Below are 16,112 nucleotides of genomic sequence, written 5' to 3'. Positions count from 1 at the left end.
CAATACAATACAATACAATACAATACAATACAATACAATACAATACACAGCTCAGGAGTTCAAGATTGTGGTCTTCCTAGAAACTCCCACAGACCATGACTCCTTTCAAAAGCAAGAGGTTTATTAACCATTGCATAATGGGGTCACACCTGCCAGTCAGCAAAGAGGGGCACCAGGAGACAAAAGCCTTAAGTTTTTAAAAGAAAAATTGGGGGAAATTTGAAGTTGCAGTTCTGGCATTTTAGGAATGGTTGAGGAAGCTATGAAGTAAGATAATTGGTTAGTCTTAGGTGCTCACGCTTGGCCAGTATTGCCAAGTGTGGATGCAGCTGCAAATGAAGGTGGGGGTGGCTAGCTCGTCCTTTAAGAATGGGGCTGCGAGCTTTAGGCTGGAGGTCTGGAGCTACTCAGAAGAAGGATTGAGGCCATCTGGGTTGGTTGCTAAGAAACACTATCTCGAAGACAAGGGTCTGGTCCTTCTATTTGCTGTGTGAAGGTCATTGCTTGCTCGCTTTTTTTTCTATCTGTCCTCACAGATAGGGTTACATTTCTCCATTCTCTGAAAAGGTACTAAGAGGGTTTAGCTTAACCTGAACCTAAAACTCAAAACTATAGGCTTTAGAAGACATACAGGTTACAAAGTTAGTTTAACCCTTTCTGTATCTTAGCTGTGACGCCACCCTCATTCCATCCCAATCCTGCTCTTTCCCCATCCCTCATCTCCCATTCCCCTTCCACAGTACACTGATAATGGAGGGGGAATGCATCCCATACTTTAAAATAGACTCTTCAAAATGTCTTAAATCTAGCATGTCTATTGGATGCCACTCCATCTCATCATAAGCTTCACCACCATCGTTAGCAGGTATACTCACACTGTATCTTAGGTGTGGTGCCACACTCATTCCATCCCAATCCTGCTCTTTCTCCATTCCTCATCTCCCATTCCCCTTCCACAGTACACTGATAATGGAGGACCACTTCCCCTTTCATCTGACCCTAGCCTATCATGTCTCATCAGGATGGTGTTTTATAGTCTTCCTCTGTGGCCTGATCAGGCTGGCCCCCCTCATGGGGAGGTAATCAAAGAGCCAGCCACTGAGTTAATATCAGAGATAGCCCCTTCTTCCCTTCTCATAGAGCCCATTTGGAGACTGAGCTGACAAGGGCTACTTCTGTGCATGCGGTCTAGGTTATCTCCATGAATGTTCCTTGGTTGGAGTATCAGTCTCAGAAAATGTCCCCTAGGCCCAGATTTTTTGACTCTGTTGTTTTTCTATTGGAGCTCCAGACCTTTCTAAACCTACAGTATTTGGGATTCTTAAACACCTTTCACACTCTTCCAACCCTCCTAACTTAGGAAGGAGTTCAGAAGGAGAAAGGGCTGTAGACCTTCTTTATTTACTTCCTGTTGCTAGGGTCAATGGGACTTGAGAGGATTACCAAACTCAGTGAGCAGGATGGCAGCAGTCCAGTCCAAGGGCCAACACCAAGCAACAACATGAAGTGAGCGAAAGCCACAAGACTGTTGGATTCCCCTGAGAAGTTCTCTAGACTTTCCCACTGCAAAGTCATGTGTAAAAGCCCAAGGATCAGTGCAGCAATCTCAGTCCAAAATGGATGTCTCCCTATCCATGGGCCTCTACATATCTCCTCCCCTCAGAGTCCCCCCATGGATGTTCTCAGCAAGCCAAAGTTATACCCCTCACATGTGAGAGCTCACAGAAAAACATCAAATGCCCTTTCACAAGCCAACATACAACAAAATATCATGTGCCGAGCTTGCAGCAAAATATCACATGACAAAACTCAGTCTTCAAGAAACCACAAAGTTCCACTTAGTCTAATACTCTATCCAAGGACCATTCACAGAGATAACCTGTACCCAGTGCACAGTGGTAGCCCTTGGCAGCTCAGTTTCCAAATGGGCATCCTAGTAAGGGGAACAGGGGCTGTCCCTGACAAAATCTCCATGGCTGGTCTTGGATCACCTCCCCTTAGGGGGAGCACCCTGAACAGGCCACAGAGTTAGGCTTTGAAAGACAGTCTTGATAGGACCTGACAAGATAGAGTCAGATGGTAGGGGAGGAGGTCCTCCACAGTCAGTGGAGTGGGGAAGAGTCATCGAAGCAGATGAGGGAGGGAAGGAGGAAGGGCAGGATTGGGAAGGTACAAGGGTCATGATCTGATGGGATACAAAGTGAATGGAGGGAGGGGGACAGAGGGAGAGGGTGGAGGGAGGGGGACTCCAACTCACTCACAAAACCTTCTGTTTGAAATGTGTCTCCTGTATAAGAAGTGTAGGTTTTAAAGTGGAGTGGAGATTGAGGGAATGGCAAGCCAGTGAGCAGACCAACTTGAGTCCCATCCTATGAGAGAGCCAATCCCTGACACTGTGCATGAAACTCTGATGTGCTGCAGACAGAAGCCTGTCTTCTGAAAGGCTTCATCCAGCAGCAGATGGAAGCAGGTACAGAGACCTACAGTCAATTAATAGGCCAATTTCCGGAAGTTTTGTGGAAGAGGAAGAGGAGGTTTGAGGGAGCCAGAAGGGACAAGGACAGCACAATAAGGCATAGTGAATCAACTAACCTAGGTCTTTGGGGACTCACAGAGACTGAACCACCAAACAAATAGCATGCAAGGCAGGACCCAGACCCCCTACACACATGGAGCAGATGTGCAGCTTTGTCATCATAGGGATTCCCTAACAATGAGAGTAGAGGTTCTTTGTTGCCAGTCTTTGCATCACTTTCTTCCAACTGGACTGCCTGGTCTAGCCTCAATAGAATATGTGCCAGTCGTACTTGACATTCCAAGGGGGGTTGCTATCCATCAGAGGTCTATCCTCCTCTGGCAATCAAGTGGGTGGGGACGCAAGGGAGGAGGTGGCATAGGTAGGAGATTAAAGAGGAGGAGGTATGGTAAGTTCACATCCTGATGTAAAGCCAATTAATTAATTAAGTAAGTAAATAAGTAATGAAAAAAAAGTAGTTGATGCAGTAGACACCAAGTGCTAAGAAAAAGGAGAAAGGGTTTTAATAGGAAAGGAGCATTGAGGAGTCTGTACAAACCTCCAGAGCTGAGCAGAGCTAGATGCACTAAATTGACCTCCTTAAACATATAAACCAGAGAAACTAAAAAAACACTTCAGTTTTTTTATTCATTTTATATTTTCTTTGTAACGTTTGCTATACGGATATGTATGTGCCCATGGAGGCAAGAAAGTGCTTCAGATCCTGTGTATGTTCAGTTACAAATGGTTGAACCTTCTCCTGTGTGTGCTGGGAAGTATGCAGGTGTCCTTTACAAAAGCAACAGGTGCTCTTCCCAACTAAGTTATCACTCCTGTCCTTACAAACTGAGCTCATAAAAAAGTCTTCTTTGCCTGTCTCTTCTCATATCATTACACGTTAATGTATATTTTTTTCTTTGTTCTGATCCATCAGTCATGGGTTCAGATCAATCTAATCCAGACATGTTTCAGCCTAAAGAATCCCTGTTGAGATATGTTTGTTGCAAGCAACTAAGTTCAATCTCAGTTTCCAATTCATGGGACAACTATCAAAGCAGTAGGGAAACAAAGTAGATATGAGATAGAATAAACCAGAGTCCAGAGGTGTCCACCCGACCAGCATTCCACATTCTTCCAGCTGTTTGAAATCTTAAGCCAAAATGCTATCCTTCCCCAGATTCACTGTGAATGCTGCAGCAATAAATAGTCTACCTGGGAGTTGCTGGTAACAACACTGGCTGCTGCTCCAGGAACACAGGTGTAGGTGACAAGGAAGCAGGTGCTAGGATCTATCTCTTCAGGTGTTTGAGAGGGGATTCCAGGAAAGGCCTCTGTGCAGAAGCCAGGGCATGGAATGCTTCAGCCAGCAAGTGGGGATGGATATCCACTATGACCTTCAAACCTGAGATTTCAGAGACCTCAGAAGCATGAATTGTAATGGAATCCAGTGCCTACATTTTCAGCTGCTCTGCACTGTGGAGGTTAGCCAGGATGAGAGTGTGAGTGGCATTTTCCACTGAGAGGTCCCTGCAGAGGACATACTCATGACCTTCAAGTGCTCCAGGCCATACCTATCAGCAGCTGCCAGCACACCAGTGGCCATGGTGTGGAGGTTTGGTGTCTTCCCCGTGCAAAAGAAGCCCATCATCTCCTTGAAGACTTGAGGCTCCAGGTCCTTGATCTCAACTCTGTTCTTTCGCCTCTCCTCCATGTCATGTTGAAACATGGCTCTGAAAACTGGAGAGCGAGCTGCTAAGATGGCCTTGTGAGCCCAGAATTCCTGACCAGATACCAAGAGACAGCAGTCTGTGAAGAAGGAATTCTCCCACAGCTCTCCTAGCTCATCCATCAGAGTGCAGGTTGGAACCTTGATATCCGATGTTGTGTTCTGTCCTGGAATGGTGCAGGAGCCTTGAACAATGTACACATTGCACAGGAGAGTAAGGTGGTCCTCAGGGAGAAGGAGTTCTGCCTGGGACAACAGGAATTCTCTCTGGATAAACTTTTTTAATCTCCAGTTGCTGCCTGGCAGAAACCTAAGGGCAATTTGGCTCCAAAGTCCTTGGCATTTCTCTCCTTCAGCATTTATAATCTAAAAGTGGAACTTCACCCAAATGGGGCTTTTTGGACAGTGGAGCAACACTAGGTGAACTGACAGGTAATCTTTGCTATCTTCATTGCTCCCACTGGGGTGTGCTCTCAAACACCATTGGAATTTGTTTTTGGATCCTGATGAGAAAGTCACACTTTCAATGGCTTCCCTCATGCTCTCCAGGCAAAAGGAGAAGCTGCTAATGATCCACCTGTAGAAAAATGTCTGCACGGTGAAGTATGTGGAGCCGAAACTCTCAGCTGGCAGGTTGTCTGACATTTCTGCTGGAGGCAGTTTGAAGTTTCAACTTGGCCCCAAACAAAGAATCAAGATTGTGTTCCCTTTAACATGTAGGACACAATTACAGATATTGTAGAATCTTAGAATGTGCTCTCTGCTTTCTTCCCTCTTTGCTGAGACTGGAAACTTGGGTCTCTCTGTAATTTTCTTTCCAGATTTCAGTATTAGTTTCAGAGAAGACAGTCCAGCCAGTCCCTTAGTAATTCTAACATCACTCCAATGAATTCTCTGTGTAGAATCTTAGGTTAATTGGTAACTACTTTTGGCTATTATACACAACTTTTGAAGGATTTTCGACGTTCAATACATTCTTTCTTCAAAACCTGTTGTATTTGCCAGAGTCCTGTAGAGCAACAGTACCTACAGAACTAATGTGTATATGTTTGTATGTGTATATGCATGTATATACATATACACACATACATACATACTTCTATACATACTTCAAAGAAGATTAAGGAGAATGACTTACCCGCTACAGTCAGGGTAAACCACTGATGGCTGGCTTTGCACAGAAAACATGTATGGGCTGGACCCAGAACCCCAACACACATGTAGCAGATATGCAGCTTGGTCATCATAGAAATTACCTAACAATGGGAGTATAGCTTCTCTGTTGCCTGCCTTTGGATCACTTTCTTTTAACTGGACTGCTTGGTCTAGCCTCAATAAGAGATGTGCCCAGTCCTACTTGACATTTCAAGGCTGGTTAATATGCCTGGGAGGTCTACCCTTTATTGGGAATAAAGTGAGTGGGGAAGAAAGAGAGGAGGAAGTAGAGGTAAAGGCTTAAATTGGAGGAGGTAGTGTAAGTTCACATCCTGATGCAAAGACAATTAATTAAGTAAGTAAGTAACTAAGAAATAAAGGAAGTAAAAATGAGTTGCAACAGTAGACATTGAGGGCTAAGAAAGAAGAGAAGGTGTTTTAATAGGGTGAGGGCACTGAGGAATCTGCACAAACACCCACAGCTGAGCAGAGCTGGATGCAGTAAACTTCACTTCCTTAAACATAAAAACTGGAGAAACTCACAACTGACTTCATCATTTTTAGTAATTTTATATTTTATTTCTAAGGGTTGGTATACAGAGATGTATGTGCCGCTGGAGGCAAGAAAGTGTCACAGAGCTGGTGTATGTCCAGATACAGATGGCTGAAACCTCTTCTGTGTTTGCTGGAAATCACCCAGGTGTTCTCTGCAAGAGCAACAGTTGCTCTTCCCAACTGAGTTATCACCCTTCTCCTTACAAACTGAACTTAAAAAAAAGTCTTGTCTGTCCCTTCTCATATCATAACAGATCCATGTTTGTTTTCCCCTTTGCTCTGATCCCCTGGTCATGGGTTCTGCTCAATCCAATGCAGACATGTTTCAGCCCAAAAGAATACCTGTTGAGATGTGTTTGTTGCAATCAACTAAGTTCAATCTCAGTTTCCAAGTCATGGGACAACTATCAAACCAGTACAGCAACAAGTAGGCATGAGGTAGAATAAACCAGAGTCCAGGGCTGTCCATCCGACCAGCATTCCACCTTCTTCCCAGGTGTTTAATATCATTAGCCACCATGGTGTCCTTCCCGAGATTCACTTTAAACTTGGCAGCAATACCATAGTCTACCTGGGAGTTGCTGGTAACACTGGCTGCTGCTTCAGGAAGACAGGTGCAGGTCACAAGGAAGCAGGTGCTAGGATCTATCTTTTCAGGTGTTTGAGAGTGGTTTCATGAAAGGCTTCTGTGCAGAAGCCAGGGCATGGAATGCTTCACCCAGGAAGTGGGGATGGAAATGTATCAAGACGTTCCAACCCGAGGTCTCAGAGACCTCAGAAGCATGAACTGTAATGAAATCCAGTGCCTACATTTTCAGCTGCTCTGCACTGTGGAGGTCAGCCAGGATGAGAGTGTGAGCGGCATTCTCCACTAAGAGGTCCTTGAACAGGAAATCCTCACACATGATCTTCAAGCACTCCAGGGTATACCTGTCAGCAGCTGCTAGCACACCAGTGGCCATGGTGTGGAGGTTTGGTGCCTTCCCCGTATAAAAGAAGCCCATCATCTCCTTGAAGACTTGAGGCTCCAGGTCCTTGATCTCAACTCTGTTCTTTCGCCTCTCCTCCATGTCATTTTGAAACATGGCCCTGAAAAGTGGAGAGCGAGCTGCTAAGATGGCCTTGTGAGCCCAGAACAGATACCAAGAGGCAGCAGTCTGTGAAGAGGGAATTCTCCCACAGCTCTCCTACCTCATCTGTCAAAGAGCACCTTGGAATCTTGATTGCAGATGTCTGTCGAGAAAGGCTGACGACATCTTGGCCCATACTCACCTTGCAAAAGAGTGTGAGCCTGCCATAAGTAGTAGCCATTGGGACTAGGACAAGAGGAACTCTCGAGGGATGAAGCTTTTGAATGCCCAATGTTGGTCTGGCAGGAAACTCTTGATACTTTGGCTCTCCACATTATTTCTTTTCTCCCCATTGTCATCTAAGATCCAAAACTGGAAGTTTGCCCAAATGGGGCTCTTTGGACAGCTGAGCACTGCCAGGTAAACTAAAAGGTAATCTCTGCTTTCTTCATCAAACCCATTCTGGTATAATTTCAAACACCATTTTGTTTGGTCATTGTCTTCTGATGAGAAAACTGGACTGCTAATTAATGGCTTCGCTCAATCCCTCCAGAGAAAAATGGAAGTTGCTGATGGTCCACTTGTAGGAAAATGTCTTGATGATGATCTGTGTGGAGCCCCAGCTCTCAGCTGCCAGGTCCTCTGATATTTCTGCTGTAGGTACTTTAGAAATTAAACTGGATCAAAAGAAAAAAAAAAGAGAGCTAGCATTATTTTCTCTTCACCATGCAGGACACAATTATAGATAATTATTAAAATTTACTTTCAAATATACCTAGGTTCTCTATTTTATAATTTTGGAAATTTGTATCTCTCTGAAAATATTTATCTAGATTTGAATAATAGTCAGAGAAGTTAGTACCAGTCACTAGCCACTGCTAAATTGTGTGTGTGTTGACTTTTAAGTCAATGGTATCTAGTTTGTGCTATCATATCCAACTTCTGAAGAGTTGAAAATTTTAGAGACTGACATTTACATGTCAGGATCCTCTAGAGTAGTAATGAACAGAAGGAACTTTTTTCTATATATGCAGAAAGTGGAATTTTGACAATGACTTACAGGCTGCAGTTCAGCTAATCCAATCATAGTTAAAGCCAGTACTCACTTAATCCACAAGGCATTTTTCTACATATAGACTTCCAGTTAGACCAGCACCATTTGTTGAAGATGCTGTCTTTTTTCCATTGTGGGGTTTTGGCATCTTTGTCAAAAATCAGGTGTCCATAAGTGTGTGGATTAATGTCAGGGTCTTCTATTTGATTTCATTGATCCACCAGTCTGTTTCTATGCCAGTACCATGCAGTTTTTAGTATTGTTGCTCTATAGTACAGCTTGAGATCAGGGATGGAGATACCTCCTGATGATCTTTTACTGTAGAGAATTGTTATAGCAATTCTGGGTTTCTTGTTGTTCCATATGAAGGTGAGAATTTTTCTTTCGAGGTCTGTAAATAATTGTGTTGGTAACTTGATGGGAATTAGATTGAATCTGTAGATTGCTTTTGGTAAGATGGCCATTTTTACTATATTAATCCTGCCAAGCAATGAGCATGGCAGATATTTCCATCTCCTCATATCTTCTTCTAATTCTTTCTTCAGAGACTGGAAATTAATTTCATACAAGTCTTTGACTTGCTTGGTTAGGTTCACACCAAGGTACTTTATGTCATTTGAGGATATTGTGAAGGGTGTCGTTTCCCTAATTTCTTTCTCCGTTCTTTTGTCCTTTGTATACAGGAAGGCTACTGATTTTTTGAGTTAATTTTGTATTCAGCCATTTTGCTGAAGGTGTTAATCAGCTGTAGGAGTTCCCTGGTAGAGTATTTGGGGTCACTCAGGCATACTATCATATCATTGGTTGTGGAGCCAATTGACTGATTTATGCTGTACTGAGGGATGAGCAGCACTGGAGCCAGACACACAGGAGAGCTGGGCTCGGAACTGCTGAGCTGATTGCATCACAGAAACTATTTCTGTGTTTTCTAGGCTTAGTGAGTCTCTCCAAAATGTGAAGAACTGAGGAGAGAAAAGAGATGTAGGGGGCATTTACACATCACTTTGCAGAATGGGAAACATTACAAAGCCGAATATTGGATACTGTTGACTACATGCTACACCTTTGGAAACCTGAATAATCTCTCATTCCTAAGGCCCAGCAGAGGAAGCATGGCAGTTCTAAGGTTAAAGAGGACAGAATTCACCAGTGGAGGATGCAGAACATGAGGTGTTGAGTACCTGAAATCTATGAGTCAATCAAGAATCTATTAGGATATTCATAAACCACACCTTCAAGTAGAACTGGGAAAGTCTTTCCAAGAAGGATTCTCTGAGAGAAAAGTGTAAGTATAAATAGGGTGGAGCCATCACACAAACTACTGGTCAGTTGGGAATAAAAGGCAGAAAGAATGATCCCACATTCAAAGCTTCCTGGCTCTGCTTCCTGGACATAATATATGAGATCTTCCTCCTGTCCTCCATGCTGTGTACACTCAGACCCTTAACACGGTAGAGAAAACACCCTTTCTCTGATTATGTCTCTTGCAGGGATGAGTGTAACACCATCACAAAGGTAAACAATATCTGGACAGAGACTGACTTCTCCTTTTTTAAGGACAATGGACCATGGTAAGCACAATACACTTGTGATGTGGATCATCCCAAAGTACAGCTTCTGGAACTAAGTAACATTCAAACTGGGAGCGCACACCTTTTAGAAGCTTTTTGCTTGAAATGAAGTAGGCAGACCCAGTTCAAGCACAGATTTTGGAGGTAGGGAAACACACACACCTTTAATCCAGGTTTTCTGGCTAGAAGACACCCATCTGATTGGGCCACGCCTTCAGTAGGAAGCCTATATAAGCCCATGAAAGAATGAAACCTCAATTCTTTGCCAGCTTGCCCTCAACTTGATAGCAAGTGGATCACTTCACTGGCATTAGAACCTACTTCTTCAGGAGTCCAGCATATACTGGAGACCACCTGAGACTCCTAGCCTTGTGGATTAAGTAAGTACTGGCTTTAACTATTGTGGGATTAGCTAGAGTGCAGTTTGTAAGTCATTGTCATAATACAAATTTTGCATATAAAGAGAAGTTCATCCTGTGCATTGTGTTACTCTGCAGAACCTGGACTAGTACAACACATAGGAAATGAGAGTCTCTATAATTTTCCACTCATCAGAATTTGGATAAGTTAGCCCAAACTTTCAGCCATTGACCTAAGTGTCAACACAAACACACACACAATTTAGGTGGAGCTAGTGACCAGGCCTAACTTCTCTGACTAATATTCAAATTTAGATATTCAAAGAGATACAAATTTCCAAAGTCATAGAAGGGAGAACCTGTAGTATTTGAATTAAATTTTAAAAAATTATCTATAATTGTGTACTGCAGGGTGAAAAGGAAATAATCCTAGCTCCTTTTTTTTTTCCTTGATCCAGTTTAATTTCTAAACTACCTATAGCAGAAATGTCAGAGGACCTGGCAACTGAGAGCTGGGGCTCCACACATATCACCATTAAGACATTTTCTTACAAGTGGACCATCAGCAACTTCCATTTTTCTCTGGAGGGATTGAGTGATGCCGTTAGTATTCCAGTTTTCTCATTAGAAGACAATGACCAAACAAAATGGTTATTGAAACTACATCATATATTAAAATAATATATGTTTAAATATTAAAAAATAAAATAAAACATTAAAAAAAGTTAGTTGAGTGAAAATCTACAGGAGGTGCCCAACGTGACATAGTCACAACGGGTAACTTTGATTCTAACATAATGGACTAAACCTCAGATTTTGATGGGTTGGCAATGTTGTTTAAGGAAATTGGCAAAAGAGCAGCTCTTGCTGCAGGGTAGTCTCTTGTCTTGATCCTGGAGAAAATTTTCTGGTTTGTTTTGTGGTCTTCATATATACCGTTGAGAAAAATGTTCAGGGAATGTTGAAAACTCAGAAGGTTCACGAATTTATCTGGTATTAAAAAGGATTGCAGAGTTGGTTGTGCCCCTACAGAATTTTTGCCTAGAGTTTTCTTGGAAAACAAAAGAAGTAAGTGGGACAACAACAGGTTTCAGGCTTGGCATCTGACACAGGAAATTTCCCACATGATAAAAGAGGGAAGCAATCTAGGATGGAAGGCAGGCTGCACCTCCACCCTTCTCTATACCTTTTCATCACCAGGTGCCCAGGGCATCTCTCTGTAGCAAGGGGCCCTATCAGAGCCATAGGTGGTACAGGGTACCAACTAAATTGCATGCATGCACTGGACCCAGTTCTCCCACACCCACACCCACACACACACCCACACACACACAGCAAATGTGACAATTGGAGCAAGGTGCTGTTGCTGGCCTTGTTAAGTGCATTTGAGTTTTTTCCCATACCTGAGCTGCCTTGTTTGGCCTCACTGGGAGACCATATGCTTAGCTCTAGTGTGACTTGAGGTGCCAGAGAAGGCTGGTATTCATAGGGAAATATCCCCTTATCTGATAGAAGGGGAGGGGGAAATGGGGGTGTGAGTGGGCACTGGGAGAAGAGAATAAAGGGAAAAAAGAAATTGTAAAGTTAACTTATTAATTAGGTAAGTAATTAATTAGATAATTCAAAGGTAAAAAAAGAGACAATCAAAAATTAGAGGCGATAAGTAAATACCTTGAAGAAAGCCATAAAGCCAAACCAAAAAACAAACCAAACCAAACCAAAACAAAACAAAAAACCAAACAAATCAGCAGTAACAACAAAAACATTGTTCTATAAACTCAATAAAATTCTTGAATACCTAAAAATGGAAATAGATTCAATTAAATGAAAACAAACTGAGGGAACTCTAGAAATAGAAAATGGAATAAGTGAACAGGAAATATAGACACAAGCATTACCAACAGAATACAAGGTAAGGACTAAAGATCTCAGGTACTGAAGATACAATAAAAGAAAATGAAAACGTTAACTCCAAAAGAAGTTTCCTGAGTCAAAACATCCAGGATTTCTTGGACATTATGAAAAGAACAAACTTAAGAATAAAAGGACTTGAAGGAGCAATGAATCCCAGCTCAAATTCCCAGAAAATATTCTAAACTAAATCATATAAGAAACCTCCCCCTGAAGAGCATTGAACTCATGGGCACAGGAGACAACTCCCTGAACAGAACACCAACAGCACAGACTCTAAGACTGACAATCAATAAGCGGGACCTCATGAAACAGAAAAGCTTCTGTAAAGCAAAGGATACTGTCCTCAGAACAAAACGACAGCCTACAGATTGAAAAAGGATCTTCACCAGCCCTGTATCTGACAGAGGGCCAATATCCAGAAAATAGAAAGAACGTAAGAAGTTAAAGAGCAACAAATTAATGTCACAGGCCTGCAATGAAACCTGGATACCACCTGAGTGAGGGCTGGGGGGAAGGAGACAGGGCAGCCCAAAGAGGGACACCAAGTCTAGGCTCTGAGCTAGCTGTCCTTTACTGAAAGTCAGGTTAACACTTAAATAGCAGGAAAGTACAAGCAGTTTCTCACGGAGGCAATTTTACTTAGCCAAAACATAGAGGGCTCACTCAAGGTTACACAGAACCTACTGTCTGGTTACCATGATTGCATGGAATTTATTGTCTAGTTCTCAGGGTCAGAGCCCTCTGCTATAGAATTGCCAGGTCAATCTCTGAGAGACCAAGCTTTAGATAGGAACCAGGGCCAAGAGCCTGAATTCCACTGCTGAGATGCCCACTCTAGTTTGCCATTAACTTCAAATGGGCTGCCACAAATTAAGTAATCCAATTAAAATATGTGGAACAGAGCTAAACTGAATTTTCTGTAGAGGAATATAGAATGACAGGGAAACACTTAAAGAAATGCTCAACATCCTTAGCCATCAGGGAAACGGAAATCAAAATAAACCTCAGATTTCACCTTACTCCCATCAGAATGGCTAAGATCAAAAACTCCAGTGAAAACACATGCTGGAGAGGATGTGGAGAAAGAGGAACCCTACTCCATTGCTGGTAGGAATGCAAACTTGGACAACCATTTTGGAAATCAATCAGGTGCTTTCTCAGATAAACAGGAATAGTGTTACCTCAAGACCCAGCCATACCACTCCTAGGCATATATCCAAAAGATGTTCAAGTATACATCAAGGACATTTCCTCAACCATGTTCATAGTGTAAGACCTGGGGTCTCACAGCTCAGGAGTTCAAGTTCGCGCCCTTCCCAGAAACTCCCACAGACCATGCTACCTGTTGCAAAAGCAAGAGGTTTATTTTAACCATTGCACAATGGGGTCATTTCTTCCCTGTCAACAAAGAGTGGCACTGGGAGACAAAGGCATTTAGTTTTTTAAAAGAAAAATAGCAGGAAATTTGATGTCTCAGTTTTGGCAATTTAGGATTGGATGAGGAAGCTATAAAGTAAGATAACTGGTTAGTCTTAGGTGCTCAAGCTTGGCCAGTCCTGCCAAGTGTGGATGCAGCTGCAATTGAAGGTGGGGGTGGTTAGCTCATCCTTGAAGATTGGGGCTGCAGACTCTTGGCTGGAGGTCAGCAGCTACTCAGAAGTCTGGGTTGGTTGCTAAGAAACACGATGTCGAAGACAAGGGTCTGGTCGTTCTTTTTGCTGAGCGAAGGTCATTGCTTGCTTGCTTTTTTAAATATCTGTCCTCACAGATAGGGTCACATTTCTCCGTTCTCTGGAAAGGTACTAAGAGGCTTTAGCTTAAACTGAACCTAAAACTCAAAACTATAGGCTTTAGAAGACATACAGGTTACAAAGTTAGTCTAAACCTTTCATTTCCCTCTTCTCCTTGTAACTGCTTCAATCATGAAGCAGCTGCAGAGTGAGAATTTTATCTTAAGAATTTTTTTTCCTTTTGACTCAACATTTCAGCCTGTAGAATGGGACAATGGGCCGAAGATCCGTCTTCTGGAATTTCTTCAATGCTGATGATTGGATCGTTGATATCTCAGTTTGAAAGAGGCTGAAATGATGGTCAAAGTTGGGGAGAGTACATGGGGATTTACCTTAGTCTGTAATTATCTGGGTTTAAACGTTAAAGAAACAAGCAAAGTAGATAAGGGTCCCATTGCTTGATTGGGCAGGGGGATTGCTTTTAACTGAATTTTAAGGATTTTTCCCGATCTTTAGAGCTCCCACCCAACATACTAGAATCTCTTACTCTGATGCCAAAATCATGGCCTTTTGTCCAATCATAAGTTTTTCCTAATTTAGTAAAGATTACTAGGAGCCAGTCAAGGGCTGGTCAATGAGGCAGTCCTTAACAGTCTCTGGTTAATTGATCCAATTGAAGAGATAGGGAGCAGTCATGTTGGCTTCCACGTCCAGATTTCAGTCTGCAGTCCATAGCTGATCCCGGAAATAGAGTCAACCAGGTGAAAATCTGCTGAGACAAATTCAGACTAGAGACAGAAGTTAAGATTTGTCTGTTAAATGGAAAAAGTGAGGAATCCCAACACCAGGAAAAAAAACTTACCTGGGATCCATTTGAGCTATGCCAGATCCAGGTCTCATGACCTTTTGATTTTTATGAACTCATATGAATTTTTGGTACACAAAAGGAAATATATATATTTAAAAACTCAGAAAAGTAACATATCAGCAAGTCTAATACAACAACATTTTAAGAGTAACAGGTAAAACTATATCCAACAGAATGGGTACCGGTCAGCTGTTTGTTTTATATCTTTTATAAACAACTTAAGTGGGTCCATGTGGCAGCCTTTTTGGAGTTAATGGCATCTGAGCAGTAGAATTCAGCCTCTTGGCTATTTTTCAAAGTCCAGTCTCTTATAGACTGACCTTGGTGGTCCTACAGCAGACTGCTCTGACCCTGAGAAACTCCGTGCAACCATAGTAACCAGACAGCAGGCTCTGTGCAATCTTGAGTAAGCTCTCTTATACTTTGGCTAAGTAAAATTGCCTGCATGAGAAACTGCTTGTACTGTTTTTTTTGTTGTTGTTATTGTTGTTGTTGTTGTTTTTTACTTCGGTGTTAACCTGATGTCCATTAAATCGACACTTTGATCAGTAGGTAGATGAACATTTTTTAGATTTTTATAACCTGAACTCCTATATCCTCAGATCCTACATAAACTTTATATTTTTTATTTAACTATTATCATAAACATTGGCAACTGATGTAAACCCTGTGAGCAGGGCAAACCTGCTTTGTTTTGTTTTGTTTTGTTTTTACGTAAAACATATTGTACCTAGTAGTTTTAACTAACTTGTGAACTGTCCAATGAGCTGATAGTTAACCTAATTGTCTGTTCTTTAGCTGCCAAGCTACCATTAACTAAGCCTAGCCCTCCAGCCTAGCCGTCAATGTGATCAGAGACCTGAGAAGGATAAATTATGAGCTAAGTAAACATACCAATCAAAATGACAGGGATGACTAGTTAGTCCATAACCAAGGCAGTGTTCCTGGCTCCTGTGGTCTCCTGGCTTCCTGAGCAGAGGCAGTCCAGCCATTAGGCATAGAGGATGAGAAGCTGCTTCTGTGGAAAGAAGGAACACAAGAGATTGACCTCACCTTTTGTCTGGCAATGTGAAACAATAGCTCTCCAGGTGTCCATGGCTTTGTCCACATGTTTGGCTGGGCACTAGTAGTAGGCCAGTTGAGGCAGTATTTCCCAGTGGTTAGTATACCATAATCCACAGTCGCAGTCATTTATTGTTGTGTCCAAAACTTCTCGGAGACCTTAGGGAGCTACTGCTAGAATTTTGTGACTTTCTGTCACAATAAACTTACATATGTTAAAATGCCGTATTCATCAGCTCTCTGATAAGCTTGAGGGCCAGCATATCTGAATTATTCTCTGTCTATTTTTATCATTTGCTCTACACTGTATCCTATAAAACAGAAAGTTTTACTCTAATTCTGGCATATTTCTTAGATGCATGCTTTAGAACCAAATTTTAAGTAGGTATATATAGGCAAACTTTATGGTTAACCATCCCAAATTCAGCCCCAAAGAAAACAACCTAAACAAAGGAACTAGGTAAAGCTCAGTCTTTAGTGTAACTTTAAAGCTGTTCTTTCTGGACTAAAATCAAAGCAAGACCTTTCATTGG

General features: G+C 42.2%; 2 pseudogenes; both read right to left on the bottom strand.

Moving 5' to 3' along the window:
• Positions 1-3,804: 3,804 nt before the first annotated feature.
• On the bottom strand, positions 3,805-4,886 carry LOC129676354 (speckle-type POZ protein-like; annotated as a pseudogene).
• A 1,718-nt stretch (positions 4,887-6,604) lies between these two features.
• LOC129676349 (speckle-type POZ protein-like) lies at positions 6,605-7,698 on the bottom strand (annotated as a pseudogene).
• Between the last annotated feature and the right edge of the window lie 8,414 nt (positions 7,699-16,112).

This window comes from Psammomys obesus, unplaced genomic scaffold (genome assembly GCF_907164565.1).
Source record: "Psammomys obesus unplaced genomic scaffold, mPsaObe1.curated_primary_1811, whole genome shotgun sequence".
Lineage (NCBI taxonomy): Eukaryota > Metazoa > Chordata > Mammalia > Rodentia > Muridae > Psammomys > Psammomys obesus.
This window is presented reverse-complemented; position numbering and strand designations above follow the sequence as displayed.